Source organism: Silene latifolia, chromosome X (genome assembly GCF_048544455.1).
Source record: "Silene latifolia isolate original U9 population chromosome X, ASM4854445v1, whole genome shotgun sequence".
Classification (NCBI taxonomy): domain Eukaryota; kingdom Viridiplantae; phylum Streptophyta; class Magnoliopsida; order Caryophyllales; family Caryophyllaceae; genus Silene; species Silene latifolia.
The window spans coordinates 316,468,965-316,469,554 of record NC_133537.1 but is presented as its reverse complement, the minus strand read 5'-3'; the positions used below and the strand labels follow the sequence as shown (position 1 = coordinate 316,469,554).

Here is a 590-nt window from a genome sequence, read left to right as displayed (position 1 = left end):
AGCCCATGATGTGGGCATTGCCTTTGTAGCTCCTTGTACCTCTGCCAAGCTTCATATAAGCTCTCAAGAGCTTGTTGACGGAATCCGGTGATTTGGCTCCTCAAAGTTTGAGTTTTCTCCGGTGGAAAAAACTTTTGATAGAAAGCAAGAGTCAATGTCTCCCAATTGTTGATTCCATTACGGTGCGGTCAAGGCTATTGATCCAAAGCTTGGCCTTGTCCTTCAAAGAGAAAGGGAAAAGTATTTCCCTTATTTGGGCTTGAGTGACGCTCATTTGACAGATCATGGAGCAATAATCACAGAAATTTTGCACATGCAAATTGGGATCCTCCAAAGGACTTCCCCCAAATTGCTTCCTCTCCACAAGGCTAATGAAAGCCGGTTTGATCTCGAATTCCGGCGCGGTAATTTGAGTGGTTGTGATACCGGCCGGAAGCATGGCCGCGGTGGGTTTGAGTGATCGGAAAGTTTCACCATCTTTTTAGTAGAAGATGGTGGTGGTGGTGGAGATGATGAACTTGAAACCTCCTCCTCTTCAAGAACTTTTAGATCGTCTAAGTAAGACTTTATAGCACTTTCAAGTTGTGCGG

General features: G+C 45.1%; 1 non-coding gene across 1 annotated transcript; it reads left to right on the top strand.

Moving 5' to 3' along the window:
- On the top strand, positions 1 to 107 carry LOC141624815 (small nucleolar RNA R71). Its single transcript, XR_012534618.1, has one exon. It is a non-coding gene; the product is annotated as a small nucleolar RNA R71 (small nucleolar RNA).
- Positions 108 to 590: the final 483 nt, after the last annotated feature.